A 12,660-nucleotide genomic window follows, 5' to 3' on the forward strand; every position below is an offset into this window, starting at 1 on the left:
GCACGCCTTACGCGCTCGGCCATGCCAGGCCCATGTGATATTTAGTGGACACACAGATGAAAATTTGAATTTTGCTCAGTTGCTATGTGAGTATTAAGGACATACCTGAGTTCTAAAAATGACGATAATGAATGTCTCAGGAAACCATTAATGAAATATTTTGTAAAATGTAGTGCTGAACAATCTGTAAATTTTTTTACAGCAGATAGTTCTATTAAACTCATCCAGCCTCAAAATACTGAAAAAAATCTTCTTGTTACCATTAATGCAGGCAAAACTGAACAAAGTAGTTGTTCTCAATGTTCATCAAGACCCTTTCAGAGAACTGGGTGTAAATAAGATTACTTACAGTGTATGTACTGAGGGAGCAAGCCCTGATTTTTAGCAACTTTATTGCTAAACAAACAAAGAGACGATAATATTTCAATTGGAACACTGTTCGGTATTTTCTGTTGTAGCTTGATAAACAATTTCGGATGCAATTAGAAACCACGTTTGAAGTATTTCGATCACATGATTAAAATGACAAACAAATTAAAAGTTAACAGTAATTATTTGACTGACGATAGCATACCGCCGCTGTGGTAGTTAAAAGTGAAAATCAGAAATTACAGCTACTATAAATAATAGTATTTTTTAAAATTAAAACAAGTACACATAAACAAAATTATCTTTTTTAAATGAAGTAAACAACACTGCATTATTATAACTAAGAAAAAAAAAAGCAGTAATTTTACCTAAAGTGTTTGAGGGCCTAACATTGAGGTTTCAAAAAAGGAATTCTGTTTGATTTGGGTTGGGTAAAGTTAATCTTTGTTCACCTGAAGATGACTTAAGAAAGTTGAAACGTTGTTCTGTATTTTATTTTAATTAAAGTTTTAACACCCATATAAGTCGTCTTGATAATACATTGAGTGGTGTAAAACTTTGACACGCATTGACCTCTATGGGATATTGCTGTAACTAGGGCTGGTAATGTAACACGTGGGTTACGTTTGCCGAAATCAAAGCGAAATAAACAAAGTATGTACTATATTTAATAATTCATGTATATATATTTGGTTGAAGAAGTAATTAAAATAGTCAAAACAGTTTTTAATAAACAATTATTTCTTAATTTCAATTTCTCTTACAAATACAAGGAAGAAAGGGTTAGAATTAAAACAACGCTTTATCGAGGAGGTAGGATCGTAGCTTGTTTGTAAAATAAAAGCTAAAAGTCTAACACTAACAGTCTTTGTTTCGCTATAACTTATAAATAGATACTACTTATTGTTAATGTTGTGGAGGTGAGTTGAGTATTCTATATATGTTTTCACTTCTCACTAAATGATCTAAATCCTTATTTATATCAGTAACATCCTATTCACATCTAGCAACACCCAAGACCTTACTATCATCTGCAAATTTAAGTAATTTATTAACAGTTCATTAAGAGGCAGATCTCTGATGTATCCCACTTGTGATATTAATCCCCTTTGGCTGCACTCTATTTGTAACAACCTTCTGCTTTCTTCCATCCAGTGACTGTTCTGTCCAATTTACTTACTTATCTCCCATGCCCATAGAAATAATTTTTTTACAAGCCTTTTATGTGGCAACTTGTTAAAACCTTTTTGAAAATTCAGATGGATCAAATGTACAACCTTACTCTCATTTGCATAACAGTAACTTTTTCAAACCATTTTGATTAACCAATAAAACTCAAATGATGCTTTGTGAAGTCATTTAACAAAGTTTAAACAGACTTTCCAATATTTTTCCCACAACTGATGTAAGACTAATTGGCCTATAATTACTGTGACAATTTTTATTATTTCCCTTTAAAATATAACTTAATTTAGTTAACTTCCAATTCTGTAATACTTGCCTACTGCTAAAGGATTGACAAAAAATTATAGTAAGTGTCTCGCATAGCCAGTTTTTAATTTTAGCTTCCATCAAAATTCTTGGGGAAGTATTATGTAGTCCATAAGCATTATAATCTTTTAAACTTTCCAATTATTTTTTAACCAGATTGGAATTAATGCAGTTATCTTGTTTGATTTTGTTTCCATTTGTCAACTGTTAAAGATATGGAATACTGCTTAAATATTCATTAGTAAAAACTTAAGAAAAAATTAAAATTTAGCAACCCAGCAATCTCATAATAATCAGATACTTGACTTTCTTTATCATCCATCAATGGTCGTAGCCCTAGTTTAACATTTTTTTATCCTTAATGTATTTAAATAAATTTGTACTGCCAGTTTTTACATTTTGAGCAAACCTTTTTGATGTTCTAATTTCCTACTTCAATTTTTTCAAACTTCTGTAATCTTCTCATTCCAGTCAATTTCAAGTTTTTAGATATATGATGTGTTTTTTAATTTCTCTTAAAAACGTTTTGAACCAACCTGCTTTGTTTTTATTTTTACTTGTAGCTACACTTTTCTTTCTGTAAGGAATATGTTTACCTTCAATATTTTTTTATTTTTAAAGTTTTCCACATTTATAAGTGTTTCCAAATAACTCGGCTGTCTAATTCACAACAGAATTCTTGATGCATCCTTCCAATATTTGTTTTTGAATTTGTAACCAGAATATTATTATTCCTTATCCCACATGCAGTAAAACATTGAAGCTAATAGAGCAATGATCACTGCACCCAGATGTTGCTAGTTTCCACCCTCTCCATCATGTTTATATGTGAAGTAAACATTGTGAAATAGTACTCTTTCTAGATAAATAAATAAATAACAAGATAAATGCCTCTGATTTGTTTGTGCTATATTCTGAAGGTAATAGGATGAGAGGATAAAAATTTAAGATTTGGATAAGACAAGTTAGGTTCCAATTAAGAATTTTATTTTTCTAACAGGGTAACTGAATCATGGAATGAGATGATGTTGGCAGTAGTGGAAAGTGTTCTTTACAAGAGTTTAAAAGGGAAATCAATAAAGGGTGTTTTTTTATTTTTTCTCAAGAATGGGTGTGCAGGGAACGAAATGGAAAATGTCTTGGCAAAATATTTTTTATATAATCTATCTTTTTATTTATTTTTAAAACACATCTTGAAAGTTTGTTTCGAAGTGAGAACTTTATCATGTCATGAAAATTACTTCAGAAGAGTTTGTTACCAAATGCAAATCTAATTAGGTAACTTGGTAATTATAGCTTGTATTTTTCAAGATGAGAAATTATGCATTGTTGCAAAACATTTGGCACTTTGTTGCATCAACTTGGCATCTCATTAGAAAGAAATGGTTTTATCTCAATAGAACAACTGTCAAACACATTTACAATCAAATACAAGAGACTAAAACTTTTAAAAATATGATTGGAAAATGCAAGACGTGAATTTTTTCTTTTCTGAACACAAAACAAAAATATGACTATTCATGTAAAGAAAAACTTAGAGCAATTGCTCACAATTGAAACATTGTTAAAAGAAACTTCTTGAATATTTAAAAAAATAGAGAAATTTTGGTAGTCAGTATCATGCATTACTGCATTCAAATGATATGTTTATAATTTTTCATGAAGTGTGCATCTTATGCTTTATCAGAGTAATGGCAAATTTTTTGCAAAACTGTATTTATGAATAGGAATGAACTTCAAAAGTTTGTTTTAAAGTGAGAGTCAGTGATCATGAAATTGAGACATTGTCCTGTGAAAGTGTCCTGGATTTGTGCAAGGACATTCTTGAAGGATAAAATGGTTTCTTTTTTGTTTAGTTTTTTAATAATTAACTGGCAAAAGACAAGGTACTTTTGTTTAAATTATGATATAAGTATTGCTTTGTATTGTATGTGTTTAAATTCTTACCTGATATAATTCTGCATCATCTGTTTAACTAAAGAATGTGATTTGTATCAAATATCATTTATAGTAGATTATTAAGTTAGTAATCTATCTTGAGTTATAGTGGTGTTAGAGTTGGGTCATGTTTTATTTGGTTTTTCCCAGAATACATGTTTTGGCCTTATGGAAAGATACATATTATAAGGAGAAAAAAAAAGTTTCATTTGAAGGTGTGGAAGTAAAATATTTAATTTAGGGTTAGCTAAAAATTGTTTTGGCCTTAGTGAGAATTACATTATAAGGAAGAAAAAAGTTTCATTTGAAGTGTTTGGAAGTAAAATATTTAATTTAAGACTAGGTAAAACTTTTTTGCATCATAGTTTTACTTCAAGATCAGTAGCATGAACACTCAATATTAGTTATTGATATTATTCTATATTATTTATTATTTGTTATGATCTATACTTTATTCCTAGCTAGCAAGTAGGAATTAATTTAATAACATTTGATTATTAGCTATAAAATTCAAAAGACAATTGTAATCGATAAATCACTTAAATGAACTAGCAGTAATACTTTTTGCAAAAACAGCTCGTTTGGGTTGAGAAAATATTTTACATAGAAGCGTGAACAATGTTTCGACCTTCTTCAGTCATCGTCAGGTTCACAAAGAAAGAAAGAAAGAGGTAACTGACCGGAAGCTGACCACATGTTTGGAAGGGGTTGTGTAACTGAGTGTCAGAATGTAGAGGGCAGTATTAGATATTTGAATATATAATTTTATTTTATTATATTTAATATATGTATAAAAGATTCCTTTATATTGGTTTATTTTGGGTTTAAGTTGTTGTATAAGTAAGGCATCTTTATTGACATCCAACAGCCAAACTTCCCAGGTAAAATTAAAAATTTATTTTCCTGAAACACCTAAAAACAACATCTTAAACGATTTTTTCAAAGAATTTTCTCACAAAACCATCAACATAATTTCACAAAACAGAAAGCTAAAAAACAAGCTTACACAAAGAGACATTAATTCCATTAAAAACCTAAAACAAGACAAAAACATAAAAATTCTAAAAGTAGATAAAGGTAACGCTATAGTCACAATGAACACGATTGAATACATCCAAAAAAATGAAAAACATACTATCAGACACAAACAAATTTAAACCAATACAGACCAATCTAACAAAGACACACGAGACGCAACTAAACAAATCACTACTAAAAATGAAAAAAGCCAACACAATTTCACAAACACTTTATTCCTACCTACGTAAAACTGACTCGCGCACACCACAAATATACGGCATCCCCAAACCTCATAAACCAGATTGTCCATTACGACCAATAATGTCCACATATGAATCGTTTAATTACAATCTTGGTAAATACATAGCATGGGCATTCTCCAAATATGTAACATCAGCCAGCTCATTCATCAAAGACTCTTTTAATTTCAAGTCTAATCTAAATCAACTTAATCATAAAGCCTTAATGGCCAGTTTCAATGTTATATCCCTCTTTACAGAAGTTACAACCACTGAAGCCTGCAAGATAGCGTTAGAACTCTATATCCATGACCCTAACCCAACTATAGACATTCCCAGCAACCAATTAGCAACCCTTATTGAATTCACCACGATAAAGACAAACTTCATGTTCAACAAGTACAACTATATACAAACAAATGGCCTAAGCAAGGGCAACCCAGTATCACCAGTTCTAGCCAATATTTTTATGACACAAGTTGAAACACAAACAATTAACACAGCATTACATCCACCACTATACTAGTACAGATAAGTAGATGACACGATTGCGGGATTCAGATCTACAGAACGCATACTTAATTTTTTCAATCACATTAACTCTATACATCCCAACATTAACTTCACATGTTAACAGGAAAAAAGCAATCAAATATCATTTCTTAACCTCAAAATTACAAGAACCGACACACAATTGAAAACAGAAATCCACCGAAAAATCACCCATACTGGACTATACATTTCTTGGGACTCAGCACATGAAACAAAACAAAAACTCAACATATTTAGAAACCAAATAACAGCCGTAAAACTATGCTCACCAGATAAAATTAACAATAAATTGGACAAAATAAAACAATACTTCATCAACATCAATAAGTTTCCTCCACAAACCGTAGAAAACATTATACTCACACACCTAGACAGAAAGCAAAACCAACCAACAAAAGTAAATATATCTCACGAATCAAAAATACACGAAACCGTATACTGCTGCATACCATATATTCCCGACATCAGCAGACAAATAACCAACATTTGCCTAAAACTAGTAACAAAATATGACATTCCAGTTAATACCAAATTTATTCAAAAACAAGGCACAAAACTGAGGTCTTTTCTATGTAAAAACTACACTGACAAACACCACACCAACATTATTTATAAAATACAATGTGATAACTGCCACAACTTCAAAATTGGAGAAACAAGTAGAAAAATGGAAACCAGATTCAAAGAACATAAAAAGTCACCTTCACACGTTTTCGAACACTGCAAATCAAATAAACACAACATAACCATAGAAAACACTCAAATACTAAATAAAGAAAGAAACATAAACAAATGCAAAATTAAAGACGCCTTACTTGTACAACACTTAAACCAAAAATAAACCAATATAAAGGGATGCCTTTATACCTATATTAAATATAATAAAATAAAATTATATATTCAAACATCTAACACCGCCCTCTACATTCCGACACTCAATTACACAACCCCTTTCAAACATGTGGTCAGCTTCTGGTCAGTTACCTCTTTCTTTCTTTGTGAACCTGACGATGACCGAAGAAGGTCGAAACGTTGTTCGCTCTTCTACGTAAAATATTTTCTCGACATCACTGATTAGCAGTAATACTTTGTTGTGAAAGTTTACTGATAACGTGTTTGTGAAGTGTTGGATTAATTATATTTTATGTTTACTATAAAAACATATCACTGCTACTTTAACACAGTTTGTGTAATGAATTAAACATGTTTTTGTTTTTATGCATAGTATATATCTGAATCAAATTTAAGGTTTTAAATTAATAGTTTGTAATTTTACAGATAGAAGGAAATGAAATTTTTAATATAATGCAAAAAAAAATGAGTTTGGTACTAAAATGTTATTTCAATGATTCACTGGAAAAAAAACTATCTGTAGAAAGGTCAATCAGAGATACTGAGAATTTTTGAACCAAGAACAGTAATAATGATACCAAAGTAGTAATTTAAAATGTTGTATTGAACACAATACAGACTTTTCATGTTGATATTTTAACACCTGTGTTATTAAGATCAAGGTTATTGTGATTTTGCAGATACAAAAGTGTGTCAACAGTTATGCTCACGTGTTTTTCTCTGTTCAAAACATGAGAAACAGTAAATTAAGAGATGTTCGGCAAGAATGGAAACACAGCAGGTAAGTGTTTTAATAACATCACAGAAAGAGAAACATATAACATTTCAGTCAGATTAACTTTTGCTTAATTGAATGTGAAATTTAATGTTTTTTTACATCATAGTAGGCTTATCATGCCACCTACTAGAAGGATGAAACAAAATATTTTTATTGTTTATGTGGGTTTTAAAGTGTGTTTCTTATAAATTACTAGTTTTAACTAGAAAGGTACTATTGAAATTAGATATTGGAGTTCATTTTGGATTGTTTTTTTTTTAATTATTCGCTTACCACTCACTTTTTCTTTGATCACAGGCTAATGAAAAAAAAAGCAAGTTAAATTAGGTTAAAAAAAGGGTTTGTAAACTAATTGTTATAATAACCAAGCAGAAGTATTTGTAATTTGTTCAAAATAAAATAATTAATGATATATAGTAAAGAAATGTCAGGATTGTAGTAAATAATATCTATAATAGTGGAGATTCTGCTTGTTAATCTCTCATATCTTTTTTTTGTCAGATTTTTTTTTGGAAAAAACAAGGTAATGGCTCTTGCCCTAGGGCACAAACCAGAGGATGAATACCAAGATAACTTGCATTTTATTAGCAAACATTTGAGAGGCCAATGTGGCTAATTGTTTACAAATAAAAACAAAGAAGTTTTAAGGTAAATGTTAATATCAACCTTTGTATATATAATATTTTAATTTAAAAATAAAAATTTTTTCACTCTGTTGAATAGTAATTTCTACAGCTAGTGTTAATATGGCTAGGCTTAAGACTTGCATTAATACTGTTCCTAATGGTGTCTTTCTGAGAAAGATTAAGGGGAATATATGTAGCATGTGTGTGTTTTGTTTGTATTTTGGTGTGTATATGTACTGTTTTGCTACATGAAATGTGTGCTGTGGTTGATTGACTTGCTTAAGTTTGTTAAAGCAATATTTCTTGAATTAAATATGCTATGTATGTTACAGTTCTTAATGTAGTTTATATAATGTATAAATATATGTGTGTGTTTGTGTGCTTCTAAGCACAATGAATTTACACATTCAGGAATTTTTTAGACATAATAATAAGTAATTTTTTTTATGAAGTTACATAATTTAGCACCTTATATAAAACATATTTAGTTTATGTTCTAAATGTAGTCTCTCATGTACTGGCATTTTTATTAGCTGGTTCAGTGACTACACAGTAAGTGATTATGCACCAGCAGGAAATGTAGCTACAGATACAGTGGTTTTGGATGAAGGTCCCCTCAACAGTTTCCTCATTCTCTCGAACAACATCTACGACAATTAGGCATGCCTGCTAATCTCCAGAAAGGTAGTTTTACTGATATTGTTATAAGCATGCTATTTTCTTACTTATATCAAAAGAAAGAGAGAAAAAAAACAACACATGATGGAAAAAAGGCCACTCTTTTTTAATGTTAATAAAAGGATTTAAATTAATCAAACTGGAATATAGTATGATCTCTTTAATATAAACATTATTATACCTTAATAACCTGTGCATTCAGTGTATTTAAAATGTAGTGCATTCTATGTGTTATATTGCCAGAAATATTAACGTATCTTGTACAAACTACATTTTTTACTTCTAGTGTAGTGTATGTCAAAGAACAATTGAATCTGGATTTGATCTTCATTATACTCTTTGTGAATATACACCTTTTCATTCAACTACCTCTAAAAACTGTGGGTATATTTAATGTCATTAGATGAATTATGTTTTACAGCATAAACACTTGTTGAATATGATCAGTTTTCTTGATGCTTATTTTCTACATCTAAAGGTAAAGCTAGGTTATTTCTTAGCTGTTTAAAATCTCTATCAGTTATTTATAAAAAGATGTGTTGTAGAGGAATCCTAAAAATGTATGTGAATTCCATCTTTCCCTTTTGCATGACAATCTGGTTTGGTTCATTGATTATTACAAAGGTGAATGTGCTTTTGAAAGGAAAAAAATTGACCACTTGAACAAAATTCTGTAGACTAGCATATCTATAAAATAGTTGAAAGTTAATGATTGTGACGATTGGATATAGTGATTTTCATCAAAAATAGTTAGGTGTGAAATGGTTTCATCAGATTCTTCTAAGACTTGTTATATATTTGAGTCTGTTTGAGCTATAGGTTTCATGGCAAATTATATATCACTTCAAATTTTTATAAATGTTTCAGCTTTTAACTCTTAAATTTTAATAGTTTTCAAGGAGAAAGTACAGATTTGTTATAGTTTTATTATTATATCTTTTTGTAATTGACTTTTAAGTCTATAAAGTTAGAGAGCTGGAGCCAAAAAGTTGGGTTAAATATACCTGTAATTAATTTCTGCTAAGGTGTGTGAGTAAATCAAATCAAAACCAGGTAATTAAAATGTATGTAACATGTCTACATATTACTATATATATTTGAGAATGATAGTTTTTGCAAAAGTGCAGGAATCTTATGAATTATTCCTGTTATAGATGCGTTTTCCTCAGTAAAGTATTGAGACATTATATTTGACGTTGAGTTCACTTTTTTTATATCCTATTAGTTGAGGCTTGATGCATTTAAAAGCCTCTGTTGTAATAGAAATTATATTGGTAAATGAAATACACAATGAGCTTTATCAGTTCTTCTATTTTTTATGTATTTTCTTTCACCTTACTTTATTACACATTATATTTACTTATTAATCATTTTTGCATAGTATGACCAAATAATGTAAGAAATAGAACAGATTTTATATGAAATTCTCTGTGCTTGTTCATTAGTGTACCAAATGTTTAAATTTTATTTTAAGAGTTGCAAAGACCATGTGCTTATTTTCCTTAAAATGGTGAATTGTGATAAAAAAGATGTTTGGATTTTATAATAAGAGTTGCAAAAATCATGCTTGTTTTTTTCTCTGAGCAAGATAAATTGTGGTGAAACAGTTTCTCTCTTAAATATTTTTATAAGAATTAACCAAATTATTTGCACTCGTGTATGTAAATATATTAATATTAAATATTGCTGTATTGAACTCAGGTGTGGTGACTCTTATAAAAGACTATCAAGTATGTAAAGAAGGTGAAATCTTGACCCCAGAGCAGGCCAGATTGCTAGTGAGAATGTTAGTAATATGATTGCAGAAAATGAAATTCACTTTAAAAGAAATAGTATCAATTTCATTGAGTAAAGTTTAATTTTAGTTTGAATTTCGTCCATAGAATCCAAGTGTACACTATTAAACAAATAAGAAAATAAGGACTCAGCTGAAGGACAAGAAGCCATCAAATTAGCAAAAGTTTTAATATCAGGGTTTACAGTAAAAGTTTGAAATCATACTAAACAGAGCTAACAATGTAAATAATATGACAATCTGTAAACAAATCTGACTTTAGGCTGGAAAGTAAAGCTTCAACAACATCTAACACATGCATTCTGTTGTGCTATTCTTGAGTTGTTAAGCCCATCCTCAGCCTTGCCTGTTCATATTTATTCTTTTTGTGCTTGTCAACCAGACCTGTTAGTTACTTAACTCGTATTTGTTTGGTGGTATTTTCTGTATGGATGTAGTATGTTATTACACCATGAGAATTTGTTAAATTTTCTTTTACTAAGAGATAAAATGATCTGTTCTCTACTGACAATCTTCCATAATAAACAGAAGCTTCTTACTTGGTTATGCCACTCCTGGTTATACCTCTCATAGATATGTGGTTATCCATATAGTAATGACCACCTATTTAGTAGTCTATTCCTCTTATTCAAATGCAGATTTGGTCCTTCTTATATGCCTGGGTTTAAATTCTGTTTTTTTTCCATTTCTTATGCTTGATGCCACTAGCTATTAATAGAATATTTTAAATTGTGTAATTTCTGCCTTTTCATTGTGGGTAGCAAACTGTTTCAGAGGTGATTCTGCCTCTTATGAATTTTATATTTCAAGAATTAAAACAAATATCAAACAGTTACTATCTCTGAAACATATTTCTATCAATCTTTCTACAACTATAAGGCTTGCAGTTTCACATCATGGCTGTGGATTTAGGCTGGAAGGCAGTGTGTAAGTAATTCACTGATGCATGTTCAACTTAGTCACACAGCAGGTGAAAGAATAGAGTACTGTGGGTATGTATGATGCACTGCATCAAGGATGTTCAAAACATTCCTGTGATATTGAGAGTTGAATTCTAGTGAAAGATGAGGCAGACTGTGTTTCAGATGTATATAGTTGTTTGGAATTCACTTTTCATTTTGAAAATGTAAAAATTAGAATTCATAAAAGACTGTTGATACTTTTTGACTTTTAGAAACTTCTTGAAATCCAGATGGCTGACTTTAAGATATCTGTTGAATGTATGTGGTCTAATGATGGATCGTTTGAAGATTTCATTATGAGAAAACAACCACTAGAAGCAATGAAGGAACAGAGGAAGCGAAAGCATAAACAGGAATCTACAAAAAAGGAGATGAAACACAAAAAGACGAAGTCTTCAAAACCAATCAGCCAAGGTTCTACTGATGATGAAAGAATGGAAAGTGGTGATGATGAATGTTGAATGCAGTGAGATCACAGGAGTCAAATCATTTTTTGCCACTATAGGTTTCAGCATTTCTTCTCAGAGCCGCTATACTGAAACTTGAATTTTATTTTTTTATGACATGACTATTTGTAACTGATCTGGTTATGTCTATTCATATGAACTGTTTCTTCAGTAACTTTACTGTTACATAGAAAATAATGAAAAGCTTTGAAATTTTTAATTTTGTTGACCACTGTACATACACAAGATTTTAAATAAATTTATTGTAAAATTTCCTCTTGCAAACTGAGTTGGGTTGCAACATTCATTTGTGTATTACACCTGAAGACATCAACTTCAGTTGTTATAAGAAAAGTTTGATCACTTGAATTATATCAATATATAATGTTAAAAACTAGTCTTTAGACAGAATTTGTATAATCAGTTACATCTCGTCATGTTTCACATTGAACTCTTCACACCAAATAACTTGTATAACTTATAATGAGGGGTGTCTATTGAGATGCATGGTACCCTTCCACACCACCCCATTGAAAAGCTGTACCCCCAGCAACATTCCCCCATCTTTAATAGTTTTATTTTTAAAATTATATACATTGTGACTTCCACTGACCTGTGTGTGGGTGGGGAGGAAAAACTTTTGTTCCTTTAAGTTCAACTACTTTTTATGTTCTCAGTTTCGTTCATCAAGGTGGCTAACCTAATCATATGAGTGCTACATCAGTGATGTATCATCACCTTACCACACCTACCAGCTCGACTTATGCATCACTGTCAATGTTATTCGATTATTGTTTAATGAGTAAGTTGACCACACAGACCAGAACTGATGAAAAATTGGCAAATAAACACATTATCGTTAATCCATAGCTAAGCAAAACCTTTAATGGTTTGAATGCCTTAGATTATCAGTT

At 30.3% G+C, this 12,660-nt stretch overlaps 1 pseudogene across 1 annotated transcript; it reads left to right on the forward strand.

Moving 5' to 3' along the window:
* Window positions 1-265: 265 nt before the first annotated feature.
* LOC143224016 (mRNA turnover protein 4 homolog) lies at window positions 266-12,031 on the forward strand (annotated as a pseudogene). Its single transcript, XR_013013189.1, has 7 exons — window positions 266-352; window positions 1,084-1,182; window positions 7,142-7,242; window positions 7,741-7,887; window positions 8,399-8,549; window positions 10,245-10,321; window positions 11,513-12,031. The product of XR_013013189.1 is annotated as an mRNA turnover protein 4 homolog (transcript).
* The last annotated feature ends 629 nt before the right edge of the window (window positions 12,032-12,660 follow it).

The sequence above is a fragment of the Tachypleus tridentatus genome, chromosome 8, assembly GCF_004210375.1.
Source record: "Tachypleus tridentatus isolate NWPU-2018 chromosome 8, ASM421037v1, whole genome shotgun sequence".
Taxonomy (NCBI): Eukaryota; Metazoa; Arthropoda; class Merostomata; order Xiphosura; family Limulidae; genus Tachypleus; species Tachypleus tridentatus.